Here is a 20288-nt window from a genome sequence, read left to right on the forward strand (position 1 = left end):
GCATCAGACTGCCACTAGACCCGCAAATTAGTCGGCCAGGAGGGAAACATTTCAAGCCACCAGCATTCCACTGTGGTCTGCTGTCTAGGCCGTAACCCCACCTGTGCTGAGAGAATCAGATCAGACGACGCTTGAATCATGGGCCACCTGGATGGAAAGAACTATAGCAAAGTTTCAAAACCCCAAAGCCAAATGATAGAAATGTACTTATAATATATACAGCAGTGACTGAATGATTTTGAGATCCGTCTTTTCACACTGAGGACAACTGAGGGACTCAAACACGACTTTTAAAAAAGGTTCAAACATTCACTGATGCTCCAGAAAAAAACATGATGCATTATGGGGGGTGAAAATTTTTGGAATTTGAATATCAAGATATGCAAGTGCATGCAAGTATCTTCTGTTGCTTCCGAAGGGCAATACTAAATGAAAAAAAAAAATGATATTCAAGCGAAATAAGAAAAATTTGGACCTCTTCATCCTGTTCAAAAGTTTTCACCCCCCGACTCTTAATGCATCGTGTTTCGTTCTGAAGCATCAGTGAATGTTTGAACCTTTTTTAGTAGTTGTGTTTGAGTCCCTCAGTTGTCCTCCATGTGAAAAGATGGATCTCAAAATCATTCAGTCACTGTTGTAAAGGGTTCAAATATGCAAAAGATGGTGGAAAACTGAAGAATTTTTTGGGACCTGGAGGATTTTTCTGAAGAACAGAGCTCAGTTTAACTGCTCAGAATAAACAAGGGACTCAATGGTATTAAGTATCAAGAATCAATAGTTCACAAACTTTTGAACTGGGTCATTTTAATAAATTCAGCTATTTTTTTTTGTCTTATGGATTATATGTAAACATCTTTTATGGAAAATATCTTACTCAGGACAGTACTAAATAAAAAATAACATTATATTTATATATAATGATCAACTACTCTAAAACTGCAGACTACAAAGGTACAAACTACTGATAATTTAAAGTAGTTAAAGCTGCTGCCCATAATTTTTTTTGGTTAAAAATGATCCAAAATCAATTTTTGAGCAAGTACATAACCAGTGTTCAAAACTATCCCCACGTCGTCATTTGTCTTTGTGTCATTACGTCACGTCTGTTTACATACAGAACGAGTCCCAGCTAACTAGGCTGTATCGCATGTGAGGCGGATCATTTATAGCCTTTTCTCACAGCAGCTGCAATAATTAACTTAAACTTATCATTTTGATGGCGGATTGTATGCTCTGACAAATTAATGTTACAGATTAGACTGTACAGAAATTGAAATCTACAGGTAATGCTAATACACACTAAATACACATAGTCACGCAATGCTGATGTTGTTAACATTAACAATTTGAGAAGAAAGTATAACAATAATAATGACTTGCAAATAATTGTTTTGAGGTGATCCGAGCTATGTGATCGTTAGATTTAATCACCATTGGCAGTGCGATTTATTGTAATGCGTTTTTTTCTTTTTCTTTTTTTCTTTCTCAGTTGGTCAGAACAAAAGTGGCAGACATGGCAGACATACTTACTTGTTTCTGTGTTTCCGAAGTACAGTATCCACACCGATGCGGTGACAGACAGCAAACATTAGATTCATCCACGCTGAGGAGTCTTACGTAAAGATGATAATTCTGCAAATAACTGCAATTGCAGGTTTCAAACAGAGATGGCGACAAAGAGGCAAAACTTACAGACTGCAGCTTAAACTACAGTCAAACTATAAAGGTAGTTAGCTACCAACAAAACAGCAAGATATAAAATATTAAGATCAAAATTATTTATCTGGCACAAAATCAATAACTTGAACTGATAAATTCACTAAATATGACACATACAATAAATATAGTGATAAACAGCAACATTTAACTAAACTTTTATTTTGCTACAGAAAAAGTCATAAAATGCCACACAGTATTGAGGGATGAGTGATGAGTAAAATGAACCACTAAATCATACATTCATACAAAAGAAGCATCTGAATGAATCAATTCTTCTAAAATGAAGAATGTCTTTTATTATTGCCTTTATTATTGGTTGTAATGCTGTGTGTGTGTGATACATTGTTACTTGTTAGGGGAAAAAAACAACAATGCAATATTTTGATGAATCAATATTTTTGAAAACATCAGGCTACTGTCACAATATTAAAAATGTGATTAGTAGTGAGAAATGCTGATATTTTCAGTTGCACACTTTTCACAACTTGTAAAATGACATATAGAGCCCCCCCCAAAAAAGGGGAAAGAAAAAAAAAAAGGAAATAAAGATTTACTAATTAATTTCATACATATTATTACAGGAACAGTCTCCTGACATAACCCAAGGTTAAGTGCCTTACTCAAGGGCACAATGGTAATATTTCATGAAAAAAAAAAAGAAAACCTATTGGGGTTTAAACCTAGAACCTTTCAATTACTGGCCCAGATCTTTAACCGCTAAGCTACATGACCCACCCGAAGACTATTTAATGCAGTTACCCACCCAGAACCATTTTATTGGCCCGATGGCTGAAAATCTTTGCGGCAATGTTTCGTCAATTCTCTGTAAATGATATATAACACGAGACATTTCCAGAGTAAACACACAGAACGGAAACAGGTGTAGGCATCACTAATGCTCATTGAGGTCACAGAAAACCCCACAATTCCATCCACCGCATTAACTCTGGCTCTGAAACCCCAAACGCATCCCACCCCACAAACTCCACCCGGACCCATCCGCTCCACCCAGCCTATAAACACCAAGGCTAACTGGAACTCTCATCTGAAGTTTACTGCCGTTTTGCTATTTTGCTACAAAATCAGAAAAAGAGGTCAGGATGAATCATCATCATGTTATACAGGAATCTGGATTTCTTCTGTTGTGCTTCGCTGTGAAGTATTGTCAGGGCACTGCTATGTGGTTGCTAAGGTATTCTGGGTGGTTGCTAGGTGGTTGCTTACAGGTCCAAATCTACCCCCATGTCTTTATGATTTTCTGGTCTCCAGATTTGGTTTTTTTCCCACCCGTTCATCATATTTTCGCCAGATGGAGATCGTAAGTCCACTAGAACACCTCTCCTCAGCAAGCCGCATGATTTGTGGTATCATTCATGTCATAAACACAACAGAGTGGGGCAGTATGAGCCAAAATCTAATATTTACGTTCAGGGATTGGAACAAACCTCTGAACCGTATAGTGAATATCTTGAATATAATGCTACTTTTACCAAGACAGTGACCAAAATTAATAAATAAAGAGTTTGCACTGATGTCTTGCTTGGTAATCTTTATGGATGACCTGCATGCTCAACTGTAGGTGACAAACTGAATGCCCAAATCCCAAACACAGCTAAGATCACAATCCAGGCTTAATCCATCCACCTCGAGCTGGATGTGTGTGGACGGGGACTGCTGTTCCCTGTGATGCAGTGCTAGCGTGCATGTGTGTGATCGGGCTAGTGACACGTTTTGACATCATGTAGTACCTGTTTAAACCAGATGGTGGTGTTCTCTGCAATGGTTCCATAAATCATACCCTGATCATCTTCGTCCTATCCCTTCTTATGCATTAAAAAAAAAAAAAAAAAAAAAAAAAGCTGGGAATAATAAGTCCCCGAGAAACGGAGAGAATGTAATGAAGCCATACTTAATAATGTATCCATCCTACCAGCTCTCCTGATTTCCGCACCCCTGTTGCAGTGGTGACTAGCGAAATCTCTTGTAAACTCTCTGTTCCTCTTTATACATCTCCTCCTAAACACACAGACACACACACACACACACACACACACACGTGTGAATGAATGTAAATAAACAACATCCTGTTCATTATGGGACAGTATCAGAAAGATTTTTAAATAAATTCTTAAATAATTCTGGAAAATAATGACTGCCTTTTGTTACTGATGGAAAGAATTATACCAAATGAAATTATGATCATTTTAAACTGAATTTCTGAACATGTTAAAGAAACAATATAAATGTATAAACATGTTTTCTTTTTAATTTTTTAATCTGATTGAATGATTATAGAATTTATATATTTAGAAATATCGATATATTTAGCATCTTTGATATTGATGGAATCAGATAATGCCTTCTTGGATGATTAACATTTTAAATACATGTTTTTGAGTTAATATTTTGTAATTTTCTAATAATAATAAAATTTCATGCATTTTGTGTATGTCTGTTTGTTGTCATTAATTATACCTGCATTATATCTGCAATCAGACAACTGCTATCTAGATATAAGCAATGAAAAAATAAAAAAATAAATAAAATTAAAAAAAAATATGCATTTGTCATCCATTAGTTGCAACCACAGTCAATCAGCATGTTTAATCTGTAGATTATATCAGGGCTAACGAGCATATGCTCCGGGTGATATGAGCGATTTTACCATATATCATAATCACAGGTCATTTTCCTAAAAAAGTCCATTTAAGAGCAGTAATGGAGTAAAACATGGATTGTGTGTTTGTGTCAAAGGCAGCCCTGACGTGGAGGAGAATTCAGAATGTGTGGGTGTCTCCACAGACAAAAGGCAAGGTTACGTGCGTGTGTGTGTGTGCAACTCTATTTGTGCGGCTCAGAGCACACCTGGCAAAATGTGTTTCTAATAATGAAATGAATTTTGCCTCATAAGCTCCATATGCAGATCCACAATTATGTGGTGGTAGATTTTATGTCACAAATTGGCTCAGCTGGAAGCCTGGTACACACAATAAGCCACTATCAACATCACCAGAACACACTAGATACCAACACACATGATGAGTATGTGTGTGTATTTGTGTGCTGTGTATATGTTTTTATTTTTTAAATCTAAATCATTTTCTCTTTGTTTTGGGCCAAATATAAATGAAATACTAAAAAAAAAACTAAAATTAAGTAATTTTAAAAGAAATAATTATGAATTATGAATAAATAATTAAAAAAGAATAATTAATTTGGCTCTTATTCAATCTCAGTCACACCTTCTTTTGTTTAATGTCTTTAGTCTTAACGTTTGGATTTACACACACACACACACACACACACACAGAGAGAGAGAGAGAGAGAGAGTCACTCTCCATTGAACAATACTGCGTCCAGCTCAACTCTTTCTCTCTGTCGACGGAAACACTCCGATCCCGTGCTGATGAGATAGTTAATTAGCTTCTCGATCACATCTGAATTTGAGGACTTTGAACAGATGAATAAAACTAAAAAAAAAAAGAAAATGCTGGCAAACAATTTTGCTGGCACACGTGCAAATCAAACATTGAAATTGTTCATTAGGATAACTAAACCTTCTATAGAAACCATTGGGAGACATTTGTATAATAATTTTGAGTGAATGTGACTCGTATTGGTGTGATAACTTTGTTCAACACATCCATCTATTTTCATGCTTGTAATCTGCACATTTTGAGAGTATATCACATTAGATGAGATACTCAAAATATTTATGACAACAATTAAAATGGCACAAAGACACCATATGAGGCCATTAGTTCCACTGATAAAAAGAGGGCAGTAAATTTCTCACATTTCTCGGATTCAAGCTGGGATATTAATGTAGTGTTGCACTGATCATTTCCGCTGAAATTAATCTGAGAGATCTCGACAAAAGATATTAACAGTGAAACCACACTAAAGACTTACAAATAGTTTATCTAAATATGTATTATTTAAGCAGCATGAAACAACAAAAAACTAAAAGGTACCCTATTATATACAGCAAATGAATAAATTCATTTGTTTGCACAACAGCTGTAGCAAAAATATGATGATTGTTAAATTTAATTTCGGTGATGGAATTCACATGCACACACAATTTTGATCATACAAAACAAGCATTTGCGTAATTGAGCCTTTATATGTCATGTCAAATTCCCCATATGTGACCCTGGACCACAAAACCAGTCATAAGTCACACGGGTATAGTTGTAGCAATAGCCAACAATACATTGTATGGGTCAAAATTATCGATTTTTCTTTTATGCCAGTACAGATCATGTTCCATGAAGATATTTAGTAAATTTCCTAACATAAATATATCAAAAATGTGGATATGCATTGCTAAGGTCTTCATTTGGACAACTTTAAAGGCAATTTTCTCAATATTTTTTTGCACCCTCAAGTTCCAGATTTTTAAATCGGCTAAATATTGTCCTATCCTAACAAACCATACATCAATGGAAAGCTTATTTATTCAGCTTTCATATGATGTATAAATCTCAATCCCAAAAAAATTGACCTTTGTGACTGGTTCTGTGGTCCATGGTCACATATGACAACTATCCCCTAACTGTAAATATATGTTAATATATTTTCAATCATAATGTTGAGGTCATTCTGTTGAGTTTCAGCTTTGGACAAAATATGACCAAGTCACGCATCAGCATCCTTTAAAGGTTTTGCCTTGACTATTCACCCATGCACACATTTGTGTAGACCTATCCTATTGAAGTTCACTGCCCATGCAGTGCTGAGACAGCTTGAAGCCCTAACTCAATCCAATCCAAATCAACACCAGCGGGTTACCGAGACCCCATGAACGCAATGGAATGACCGTAATGTCGAGGTACGTTTAGCCTCTGTAATGATAAACCCCCTGGATTCTGTAAGAATTAACAGTAGCTTTTCTTCTGCTCGCCGATGAATATTCGCAGGTGATGAAACTCCAGTCAAAGCACAAAGGGGACTGGGGATGTTCAAAGGAAGGTTTGTCGATGTGTATCTCTGTGTCGGCTCTAATAATCACCATCTCACATGCTGTGCGTCTGTAATCCCACTAATTAAAACCCGCTGACAGTTCACGCACACTGCATTGTTGTTGACCACTGAAGCTTTGGACATTTCGACTGAATTAAACACGTTGATGCTACAGTTATTCACAACAAGGCCAGGTCTGAATAAATACACACACTCACACACACACACACACACACACATATATATATACATGTATAATCAATAGTACACTGCTCTAAATAGGCATATTATGAATTTTGAGTTCCACTGCCAAAAGTGTTGCTATCCAGACACAATAGTCTACGCAGTGGCAACCTCTGGCTGGGGAGCATGCATGCGGCAGACTATTCCCGCCGGCCAATCAGATGGAGCTACCGAGAGATGAAACCAGCGCTTTACCTCGAGCCCGCCCGAGGCGAGTCATTAGGGGGAAGGAATTTGATGCCCCATACCAGCGCTTGGAGCTCTCAGATACAGAAAAGTTAAAGCTCATCACTTTTCTCCACCCAAAATCACTGTGTCCTTGAATGTAGAAGACCCATGGAGGAACGGAAAAATGGAATGTGTGGATGGGGGAGGGCTACATAAGCCTTTAGGTGTCACTCTGCTTTCAAGAATGATTCAGTGAATACACATTCAAACAAAATGATGTCTTGTGCAGGACCCCTGTGCTTCTACGCAACCCAAATTTATTATGACGCATCTGAACTTCCTGTCTAAATGGGGTGACAGCCTACGGATATCTGTGGTTCTTAAAAATCTCCATTTTTGTGGAGTGGTGTTTGCATATAGATACATCCCTATTGGAATGGAATAAATGATTTTGGACTTTTAAGCACACCAGTGTTTTTGGGCGCCCTGGCTCACAGTGAAAAAATAAAATAAATAAATAAATAAAAATAATAATAATTATAAAAAAACACACAAGCGTTCAAATGATAACAAATTCATCCGAGAGAACATCTATCCATACAAGGAAAACAAAAGACGAAGTAAAAGCACCCAGTGACCTCAGCAGAGCGTTTCAAACACTGTGTCATGTGTATGTATGTTCTTAAAGACTTCCAGATGTGTTGTGTTCTGGACACATGCATATTTCTGCTGCAGGAAATGAATGTGGTTTTGTTTGAATGGCTTCTTTTCAGAAAAGATATTTGTAGATGGCTAGATTTAAAGGAACATTTTTCCATGCATGACTTTACTGCATTGGAATTAAGTCAGATAGCATCAGTACCCAAAGATGCAGATTCACATCACATCTGGCCAGAGATGGGCTTTTATTTCTGTCGCACACAGAAGGAAACCAGCAGGAGATAGTAAAAACCCGATCTCGTGAGAAAACGTAACTATTTTACGAGGTGCCATTTTCGTATGAAGTGGTTTGTACAGAAACACAATTTTTAGAAAATATAAAGTAAATTGTTAAGAAATCATACGAATGAGGCCTAACCTAACCATCAGTGTGGTGTAAGAATATTGTACGAATGAGATCGTACGTAAGCAATAAGGTACAAGAGGCTGTGCTGTATCGTGAATAAGTCACGGATGAAGGGTGTTGTTAGGAACGATGCAACTTTGTCACGATACAGCACTAGCCTCGAGTATCTTATTGCTTTTATAAAACGGTTACCACACAATACAAATATTATAGCCAGAAATATGTATCAATGCAGCTTTCATGAAGTAAACTTTTTCTAAAAGCCTTCCTTCCCTGACCGCAAACAGCAACAGAAGTTACATTTTCATGCCATTAGATGGCGGTAAAGACTGTATTTATGAGTGTGTCAGTCAGTAGCGAAGACTTTTATATTGAAAAGACTGAATTGTTTTGAAAACGGAACAAGATGCAACTGACAAACGCTTTGACTAGCGCTGTCAGTCGTGGGAAAACCCCTTAACTGTTAAAAGGACAAGATAATACATCAGACATTATTTTATTATGAACATAGGACTGACCTGAAGGAAAATGCTAACTCTGAATGCAGGTAATAAACTCGCTCACTCGATCTCTTTCTCACAACACTCTTCTATATAATACAGTAAGCTTCAATGAACAATATCAATTGAGAACATACAGTTTGCGTTGCTAAGACTGGTTGCTAAGGGTGTTGTGTAGTGATACACAGAACCGTTGAGTTTATAGTGAATGAAACACAGCTGTTGACCAATCAGAACTAACCGTTTTATAAAAATTCGCACTAATTAGCAACCCGTTCTTCAAAATGTAGAACATTGCCATGAGAGTGTGTTGGATGGTAACCACACTCAAAACATTGAAACACAATTTTATCATTAAAAAAAATGGTTGAACAATATATGTGGGGTTTATTGAAAAGTTTGGATCACTTTGAATGCCAAATTCACATATTTTAGATGACAATCTCACGTCAAAGTTCAAATGTTAAATTTTTCCTTGGTTCATTTTAAAGAGAGATCACATTTCATAGGATGGGAGCAGTGTTCATGGAAATGTACATTCAACCATATATAAGAACAGTGCACCTCCTCAAGTGTCAGGTTCTGTCTCAGGAGACGTGCTGTCATTAGATATTCCTGGTATGTTTCTAAGAAAAGCAAATGCAGATTGACTCAGTGGAACGCAATACTGCCGTTGTTTTTGTCGCAGTGATAATAAGATTTATATTATTAGGTGAGATAGTATAAACCACATTTTTTTTTTTTTTTTTTTACTACAAAGCTGGAGGATTGTGGAACTGCTTTGAAACATTGTCTTTTTCTTGCTGTTATTGTTGTTGTTTTATTTTGGCTCGTTCACAGAAAAGGAAAACAAGAACCGGTGAATGTGCAGCATCTGTATCTATGTGGCTGGGATTTCTATGCCTGAAGAAGATCATTAACATTATGTCCCACCACCCTCTCAGATTCTGCCAGGGCAATTTCCAAAAACAAAAGCATTTAGGAGAGTTGAAGGCAAAACCGTCTGTGTGCGCGCCTGAACGAGAGAGCCAGAAGAGCAGCCTGGGATAAAATAATAGGTGGAGAGCGAGTGTGTGTGTGCGCGTGTGTGTGTGTTCAAATGAAGATAGGAGGGCCATGTCCCTGCTTTTCTCTGACCTAGTTTACAAGTTTGGAAGTGTGTGTGTGTGTGTGTGTGTGTGTGTATAGGGAGAGAGAGAGAGACAGATAGTGGAGTGCTGGGTTTCAAATCCAGCGGTCAGACAGTAACGGTGCCAGATGACCTTGGGTCGGTCCGTGACCATCTGCCACCTCCATCCCTCAGAGTTCGGCTCTCTAGCACAACTGTCACGCATGTCACATTGTGGTTACAGATTTCTTTAACATGTGTTAAAGAACAGTTCACACATATACAGTATGCACATACAATCAGAGACACAGCATTACTCTGTGATACTTAATTCTTATTGGTCAATTGATACATTCAGTTGTTGTATCATGTCTACTAAACTGTACATTTCACCTGTTGACCAAAGTATAAGTATTATTCTATATTCTTATATAGTTATTTTCATTGCTAGTTTTATCTTTCACCTCAAATTAAATTATATAATGTACATTTTTGCCTACACAATAATATTCTTTTAAGTAACTTTTGTTTTTAATATTGGTTTTGCACTGAAAAAATAATAGTACTTTTTAATTAAAAAGCTCTTTTTTTCTTCTACAAAAGAATGGCTCCCCTCATAAACATGTTGTTTAAATCACATGTGCAGATGAACAATACTGTTTATCTCCAAGTTTATGTCTGTAATCTCAATAATTATCAGACTATTGATTTAGGGGCCATTTACACAACACCATTTTCAACTAAAACAGAAACCTTTTTATGCATTTTGGTCTGAAATGGCCTGAAAATGCAAACTTTTGAAAATGGGTTTCAAAGTGCAAGTTTTTCAAAATGATTCTGTTATCGTCTCTGTGAAAACAACAAAAACATGAATTTGTGAAAATGGTGACATCATGTGCATGCATATTACGTGTTGTCTACAGGTGTGTAGTGTTTTTTTTTACAAAGTGACATCGCCATCTACTGGCCTGGTGTGAATAATACAGCATGTCTAGTCAACGTTTTCACAAATTTACGCAATCTCCATTCACACTGATCTGCGAAAATCAACCAAAGCGACATATTTCTTATATAGTAATTTTTCATTGCTAGTTTTGTCTTTCTTTCACCTCAATTTAAATTATTTAATGTACATTTAAATGTATACAGTAAGTAACTTGGTTTTACACTGAAAAAATAATGGTACTTTTTGATTTAAAAGCTCTTTTTTTCTTCTTCTACAAAGGAATGGTTTGCCTCATAATGGCATATAGTTTATATCACATGTGCATACAAACAGTACTGTTTATCTCAAAGTTTATATCTTTAACCTCAATAATTATCAGACTATTGATTTAGGAGCTGTTTACACGACACCGTTTTCAACTAAAAACAAAAACTTTTTATGCATTTTGGCCATTCATTTATGCGACAATGGTGTTTTGGGAGCCTGAAAACAAAATTTGAAAATGCTTTTCAAAGTGCAAGTTTTTGAAAACGATACCATTATCGTCTCTGTGGAAACTACAAACTACAAACTATGTGTTCAGTCTGTAGGTGCATAGTGTCTCTTTACAAGGTGGCATTGCCATCTACTGGCCTGGCATGAATAATATGAATAATAGTTGTTTTGTAACAGTATTTATCAATCTTCATTAACAAAAGCAACTGTTCATTGTTATTAACAGATACAACTTTTGACTTAATGTATTAGTAAATGTTGAATTGAGCATTATCTTTAGATTTTTAATTTTTCATTGTTAGTTGTATAGACACACAGTGTTTATTTTTGTTTATTTTTCTCATCATAACTGGGAAAGGAAGAAAAAAAGTGTTTTAACAGTGAAACATTTCACCGTCAAATAAAAAATTGTTTAACTCAGCATTGTTTTCTAATTATTATTTTTTTTTTTTTAATGAAATATATACATATAAAAATTAAATAAGGAGCTGAATGGTGGTTTAAAATATTTCACATATGGACCTATATATTTATTTGAGCTAGCATGCTAAATATTCTCACCCAGAACAGCAGTTATATGTTTGAGAATTTATACAATATCTAAATATGGAGTGCTTCTGCCACATAACTGCCACCTGCACACTTTCCTTACTGTTTGACTACTTTTTTCTTACTGATGCCAAATAATTTAAATTTACATTCAAATTTATGCTCTTGGCACCCATTCATACCTATGCAATCCACAAGAAAGTGCTGCATTTAATACTTCAGCAGGTAAGTTTAGCCTTAAAACCACAGAGTGCCAATAATAACTAATGAAAGCATTTACTATTGCTCAAACTTAGTTATTAAAAACGAAACTACTTACCCAAAAGTATTAAACTCTTGTGCGTAACACATCCCACACAGTTTGTGTCACATACATTTTATGAGATTTTTTTAAAGATAAAAGACTTACATTTCTGTCTGGTGTACTTACTTTGAAGGAGGGACTCAAACCATAACTAGAGACAAGAATATCATAGACACTTAAGGAAGGGCTTGCTTTCTCAGTAGAACTTCAGGGCCCAGTTTCACAGACAGGACTTAGACTAAGCCAGGATTAGGCCTTTGTTCAATTATGACATTTAAGTAGCTTTTATAAACATACCCTGTACCCTAAAAAAAAAAAAACATAACTGGTGTGCATCTTGAGACAAAACAATGGCACTGACATATTTTCAGATATGTCAGTGCAAGTTGCTTTCAGTTAAAACAGCTCAAACATGCATTTTAGCCTTGTCTGTGAAACCGGGGGCAGAAGCATCAAAAAAATCCAGCTGAACATAAGATCTCACCACAACACCTGATGGTCTCCACACTCCAGGTTTCCTGTACAGATCATCAAGGAATTTTCTTTAATGTGTTAATTATCTGCAGTTCTTCAGGAGTGTCTGAAAACCAGCTGGACTCTGCATTCCAGACGAGAGATAAGGACCAAAGGATCAGGCTGCTTATTAGTGCTGTAATCCTTTAAATGAAGCCTCCTGACATTTCTCACCGCTGCTGCTTTAGATGAGCATCTTCAGCTCATAAATCTAAGTGCTCTCTCCACACAAGCTCAATTCCGATTCTAAGGCCTGAGATTTAACAGAAGACTCTGAGCTAAAATGATCACCAAACACCAATGTGCCATTCAAGGGAGCAGAGTTTTGTGAAGGCTGTTGTAAATGTGAAATTGGACTCTACTGGTTAAAATATATTGTAATACAATGATAATTACAATGTAATAGTGTAATAATTAAGAATCATAATCATTTATATTTAGATTCCTGCTAGGCTGTTTTTTTTTTTACAGAGCCCTGCATATGGCATGAAGAAAAAAAAAAAAAAAAAAAAATTATCTCCCACTACTTACTAATACGTCAGCTAATTCGTTCCCAAATTTTAAGTAAATCATGTGCATGATATAATAATTTGCTCCCACATTTTACTAAATCGTGGCCACATTGTAATAATTTGTTCCCTTGTTTTAGTTCAACCAAAAGGAGGGAATGAATTAGTTAATTATGGCCATGATTTACTAAAATTAGAGAACAAATTCTTAATTCGTGGCCTATATAAATATTTGTCTGCATGTCATGTGCGGGACTAGTTTTTCACAGTAGATTTAATAAAAATCATAAAAGCAATAAGCCACAAAAAGATGGCTCGAGTGGTTTGTTGATTTTAAAAATAGCAAGAGCAATATTATAAAAGACACCAGTGCTCAAAAAAATCATATCTGTTATTATTAATTAATGAGCTACGGCTATGGCCACTGGTGTCATTTATTGGATTTTATGGTCCCACTTTATATTAAGTGTCTTTAACTATTATGTACTAAGAGTTAAATTTTGAAAAATACCTGCATGTGATTACATCTGTAATTCATTTTCTGTAATTAAATCTATCACGCTGTTGACCCAACACCTACAGTTTAACCAACACTTAAATGAAAAGCAGTCAGTCATGTTAACATTATTTAGTAAATGGATTTCCACTCTAATTAAAAATAATGCAATATACATGATACATGCAACCATTTAAAAGAAAAGAAAAAAAATGTTTTGTTATAGCTTTTGCAGCAACGGGAGCCGCCATCTTGCGTTACTATAAACTATGACGTCACAGCCTGCAACCTTTCTCTTTTTTTAATAGATGTCAATGTAGGCTTCACTATGCTGAATAAACCAATTTTGTGAGAAAATAGCTTATCATTTAATTAATTGACAGCCCATCAGCTAATCTTCAACATGTTTGCTCTTAAATATTATTTCTGAATGATCTGTTTTTAGAGTTTACACCGAAAAAAAATGCTGTTTTATAAGAGAAGTCATGGCAATTGCACAATATGATTCAGCTTATGGTGATTCAGCTTCTCATTCGTTTCTATGGTATCCACAAACAGTGATTGTTTAAATGGTTACATTTATTGTGTTTGTTATATAATATTTGATTAGATTAATAATTTGATTAATAATGTTAACTTGATTGACTGCTTCATTTCCACTTCAAACCTAACCATACCATGAAACCTTTCACCTTTCTCTAATATTACCCATCTCACCTCAATAGCAGTTGGCTACTGCAATCAATCCAGTGTTTTGCAATACAACATGAACACAGTAAGTACACTGTACCAAACAATTAATGGTAACGATTTTACAGTGTCCTTTTTACGCGCCACATGTAGTTGTAACTATGTAACTATAGTAATAACAATAAATTATGCATAATTACATGCAACAACACTAAATACATGTATCTAATTAATATTACTCAGTACTGAAATGTATAATTATACTGTAACAAAGACCTTAAAATAAAGTGTAACCCAATTCATTTTTGTTTGACTCATCCAATCAGAATAGTCATTTCATATTAATAGTAAATAACTGTTTCAGGTCTCAATAAAATTACATTCTGTATAATGCTCTCAGATTGCTACTTTCTCAAATATTTCCCTGCCTACAATTCCCCAACCATCCGTCCCTGTTTTTCTTGCCATCTGAAAATGATATAAAAGGGTAGAGTATTGGTGACCTCAGTTCTGACTTTGGGAAATTGCTGTGACCTTGTAGTTCTTATGAGAGGAAACAACCTGGCACATACCAAACAGGATGATGGTTTGAGCTTGAATCGGAGGAGGGAAAAAAAAAAAAAAAAAAAAAAAAAAATCTCCTCGCTTTCATTTACACACGGAAAGAGCACCTCATGGATCAGGTTACACCCCTCTGTCAGCTCATAACACACACATTCACAGAGAAAACACACACACACACACATAGAAACGTCTGGAATGTATGTTTATATAGAGCTGCTGTTATAGAAGTCATTATAACATCAAATAGATGGAGAATAATAAGAGAGTGCTTTAAAGAAAGGGGAGGTGTTTGAATACGTATAGAGCAGCTTGTGGGAGTTTGAAGGATGTCAGAACACAAAATTCAGCATTCTGCCTGAACAGCACGCACTTCAGGGTCACACACAAATATGGCAACTGACATCCCATTAATATAATTCTTAAGCAATCCTCCCTAAAAACAAGATAATCTTAACAATGATCACCTTTCACATAATTTACATAAGAAAATTATAGACCTGGACATGTTTACATCGTGGCAGTCAGCTATCAAGCATAAAATTAAGCATAAAATTAAGAATCTAGTCGAGTGTTAACAATGTTTCAATGATTTAACAGCCTGTGCAAATTTGCATATATTTATATATATCAGGGTTATTATAGTTAACTAAATCTAAAACAATAAAAAATGTTACTTGAAATAAAATAAACATTACCTGAAATAAAACAAAATCTACTTGCCAAGGCAACATTTAATTTAACTTGATTTGATAAATGACAAAAAAATAAAATAAATAAAACTGAAGTTAAAAATTGTAAAAATATACAAACACAGTGAAGAAAAAAAATAAAATAAAACTGGCAAAAAACAAACAAACAACTAAATTATTAAAATATTAATTAATATTAAAATAATATTTATTAAAATACTGATAAAAACTATAATAGTAGCTCAATGATACTAAAATAGCACTGAAGTATATATGATATATAAATATAAATCATATGTACTGTATGTGCATTATATACATTTTGGTAACACTTCATTTTGTCATGTTCATGTATTTAATAATTCTAATTGTCATTGTTTTTGAAGCATTCTTCTTATTAGTATAATAATTAATTATAGTAACAATATGTGTAACATGTAAATCCTCAGTATCAGTTTTCTTTAACAACTGTATATTGCTATTATTATTATTAAAGGTGAAATGCACAGTCTAAGCTCTGCACCGCACAGGGCATGAGGAGAAATATGTTTGAATAGCTCCTCCTACTCGCCAATAGTCCCACCCTAAACTCGTGCCATTGGCAGAGACAATGTTGGTTTTCCAGGCTGGTCAGGCTTTTCAACAAATAGAGCAATGTTTTGATAGTGCCACAGAGCCATTTAAACTTTGTAGGGGAATCTCCTAATTGCTCATTAAACTGGTATAGGAGAAAATATTTAAACATTGAAAAAATAACACACTTCACTTTTGGTAAATGTAGCGATTTCGTTTTCGACATTGGTGTCTTTGGTCATATTGCTGTTTGCTGCTTTTTTTGAATACATCTTACATATGATAAATCACTGTTTCTCTTTTGGATTAGTGTTTACATTATTTCTTTACATTTACTTTCATATTTATATACATTTATTAAAATATATAAATTAATATAAAGCTATAAATTAATTGTAACATTTTAATTAATAGACATAATATAAATACTGAAAAAAAACCCTGCTTGAAAAATGCTTGCTAAAATGACTAACATAAAAACACAGCAGAAAACAAACAACAAAAGCACTTGTTTTAATCCCAACCAAAGCTTCAAAGTACTACTACAAATGTTAATGTAAACCTCTTGAGTTTTGCCAGGAGAACTAACAGTGACTGAATTGTTCTGTTTTGTGGCAAGCGATGCATTTTCGTTAAGTGATGTCATGTGGCCTGCTGTGTTCGTCTCTGAGAGGCGACTGGGAGTATTTCTCATTTCTGCAGCCACTCACTCACTCACAGTTGGGGAGTGACTACATCTCTTTCTCATTTGCAGGAAATACAGGGGGAGGTGGGCAGGAATACCTTTGCTGTTAGTGCAAATTGCACCCAAGAGTTACATTGGACAGTACATTGACACACACTTCTGTACCAGTTTGTCGTGTTACGACCTTGCCGTTCTGTTCCAATATTTCAGCAATTTAGGCTCCTAAAGAGTCAAACCTTTATTTCTTCACAGCAAGATTCAGTATTTTGTTGGTTAGTAGCTATAATAAAGTATACAGCAGGCAGTTTACTGACTAACAACGACCAAAGAAACTGCTAATTAATGACAGATCATTTTCAATTTACAGAACTCTTTTTAAATTGGAGTAGACATTAGGGAAGCAATTTGGAAACATTTATTATTTTTATTGTACAGAAAAATTCTTCATATCTCTGTCAATTGCATCAAGGTTCCTACACTAAATGAATAAAAAACAAACAAACAAATGAATCAATGAACGAATACGGTGTAATTTCAGTGCAAAGCTATAATTGCAAATTATTGTTATATACCTCAATTTATCTAAATCTTATTTGCACAAATTTGTAATACAGCCAAGGCAATATGACATTTCTCTTGATATTGCTGTGAAACTGAATTGCTCATGATATTATAAATTAACTTTGCTGGATTTCAAGCTATTCATGGCTAAAATTGATGTAGCACATTTAACCTAATAATAATGCACAGAAGAATAGTAAAACTCCACTTTATTATATTAAATTATATACTTCAATTGGTGCTTTTAAACATCAGTCTATCTCAGTGCTCCTTAGTGGTGCTGTTATAGCTCTGTTATGCTCTAATATGATCTTACACCTTGTTATGTTTGGTAATAAGGGACACAATAAACAAAGACTGTTAAAAGCCTTTATGGTGAATGACTACTGCATAATGTGAACAATCAGCCACTCTAAATGGCAGCTTAATTAAATAAAGCACTTAAATAAGTGAAGCTTCATTTCCACCGGCAATTGTGTCAGCACACAAGATTTGGAGTTCTTTGGAATTAAAAGATAATTCTAGAAATACATAAAAAAAGGTAAAAGCCTGCAAAAGTGCAAACAAATTTGATAACAAAAAACTTTATTAACAAAAAAATAAAAGTAAATATGTAGTTAATGATCGTAATTACACCAGAGTAATATTAGCCCTAGGGCCGCAGCGCAAACTTCCTCTGTTGGCTTTTTTTTTTTTTTTTTTCTTCACTTGCCATGTCTCGTCCTCTTTCCAGGCTAATTGAGAGTATTTGTATGTCGGCTTGCTAATGAAGGTCTAGATGTGCCTGTAGCCTCTACTGTTACACTAATTCAGATAAAAGCTTGACTTCAGCTGCCATACTGACATTCAAGGTGTAGGACGGCTCAGTTCTCATCTATCAAAATGGCCATTAAGGGCTGAGGAACCTAATTAGCACGACAAGATCTAAAATACACTACTCCTCCTATTCACAGCATGCGTCCCTTAATCAGATAGATTGTGGCTAATTGCTAAGACATTGAGTTGATTTCCACTGGTGGAGTACGAGTGCTTTCAGGGCCCAAGTGGAGATGTGCTTTTATGAGAGCTCTGACATGCATAACCCGCCTGGAAATTCAAAAGCGACTCAGCCAGCATCTGTTTTGTTGCGCAGTTTGAGTCAAACAAACTCTTTGAATAACAATCATAAATAGATATGAATAAAAAACTACCCCAGGTGATTGATTACATTAAAAATTGCAAACCATTTTTTGTAATATATACAACCTATAAAATATACACTTAAAAGTGTATTTTGGATGTTTTCTTTCCACCAGTCTGAAAAAACACTTTATGAAAAGCCAAAAAGTGCAAAATCTCAAAATTGACAGGTGCCTGAAAAAACAGTGTTTTTGCCTGTAGTGTCTCCCCTTAAATGTCAACCATGCACAAGCCATGTGAAATTCATATTAGAAATCACAAACCACTATCCAGAAATCTCTTCTCGCACACAATGGGGAACACGGTGACAAGGTAACAGGAAATCTTTTTAACCCAAACTAGTATCCTACATAGAGAACATTTCTCTCAGAGAATGCATGCACTCTCTGAAAAAAAGGTACAAAAGCTGTCACTGGGGTGGTACCTTTTCAAAAGGAATACATTTGTACCTTATTTACCTTAAAGGGTGCATTTACATACCTTAAAGTTACATCAGCACCTAAATGGTACATGTTAGAAACTTTTGAAAAGGTGGTGATATAGTCTCAATGATAGCCTTTTTTTATACCATTTTTTTCTGAATGTGTACATTACTGTTAAATAGCTTGGTCTGTTATTTTTTATGATCACCAAGGCTGCATTTATTTTATCAAATATAAAGTCAAATATTGAGAAACCTTATTACAATTTAAAATAACTGTTTTCTGTTCATATATACACTGAAGACTGGAGTAATGTAATATATATATAATGTTATATAACATTACTCCACTCTTGATAGACAGATAGTTTGAAGAACAGCATTTATTTGAAATAGAAATTCATATGTTATCAGTCTGGGACTCTGAGTATAGCGACCATTATAACATTTCCTCCACTTTTCGATATTTATGAGTACAAACTTCAGCAAAATGAATTTTTTTTTAAAAGAATGATGGCAGAATTTTTATTTTGGGTGAACTATCCCTTTAACTATACAAAGTCTTTTAAGTGTTACTAGTGGCATAAACTTTTTTCATAACATAGACCTGGTCTGTGGAGACCACTGACAAGATGATTTGAGAAGCTTGCATTAATTCCACTTAAACAGAGCTGCAATAAAATAACTAAAAAAGAATCATGGAAACACATGAGACCCGCCGCAGTCTGGGAAGCTAGAGTGAAATCTCATGAACTCATGATCGCGAGGATGCAATAAAGAACAAGAACGGCCGACCAACAGGCTCTGACAGAGAAAAACGCTCCCCACCTACAGCGGATAATAAATCAGACGCAGGCGAATTAAAAAACCAACAGAAGAACAACAAATATGGCGTGTCTTGCTGGTTTTAAGTGTCCATACCTTACCCCCTTCACTGCAGGAGGGGAAGAGTATAATAACTTCACCTCTCTCATTGTCACCTAGAGAAACATTGGGATGATTTTCAATATGTTTTTTAATTACGCTTGCTTATTTCATCATTAGCTTAAAAAAAAGAGCATGACTGCCAGAAGTGGCCGGGGTCGTGTGGGGATAAAATGACAGAGAAAAAGTGTTCATGGGAAACTCTTTTGTACAAGGGAAGGCAATAAAATGAGAGAGAGAGAGAGAGAGAGAGAGAGAGAGAGAGAGAGAGAGAAGAGAAGAGAAGAAGGTCTGTGGAAGAAGAGTGCAGAATTATTGCAAAAATGAAAACTCTTTAACTAATTCAGTCACATGTTGTTCTAAACCTTTATGACTTTTTTGTGTAATTGCATTGGAAAGACTGACCAGTAGTTTCCTTACA

This window comes from Megalobrama amblycephala, linkage group LG21, assembly GCF_018812025.1.
Source record: "Megalobrama amblycephala isolate DHTTF-2021 linkage group LG21, ASM1881202v1, whole genome shotgun sequence".
Lineage (NCBI taxonomy): Eukaryota > Metazoa > Chordata > Actinopteri > Cypriniformes > Xenocyprididae > Megalobrama > Megalobrama amblycephala.